Raw genomic sequence first — 292 nt, 5'->3', positions numbered from 1 at the left:
CCATTAAGATAATAACTTGCTCTACGATTTTTCCTGCCAAAGTGCATAACCTCACACTTTCCAGTATTGTATTCCATCTGCCAAATCTCTGCCCACTTACTTAGCCTGTCGATGTCCCCTTGCAGGTTTTTTATGTCCTCCTCACTCACTACTTTCCCTCCATCTTAGTATCATCTGCAAACTTTGATATGTTACACTCGGTCCCCTCCTCCAAATCGTTCATATAGATTGTAAAGAGTTGGGGACCCAGCACTGAGCCCTGCGGAACACCACTAGTTACTGATTGCCAGTC

This window comes from Somniosus microcephalus, chromosome 6 (genome assembly GCF_052327205.1).
Source record: "Somniosus microcephalus isolate GS21.2 chromosome 6, FLI_Smic_1.0, whole genome shotgun sequence".
Lineage (NCBI taxonomy): Eukaryota > Metazoa > Chordata > Chondrichthyes > Squaliformes > Somniosidae > Somniosus > Somniosus microcephalus.
This window is presented reverse-complemented; position numbering follows the sequence as displayed.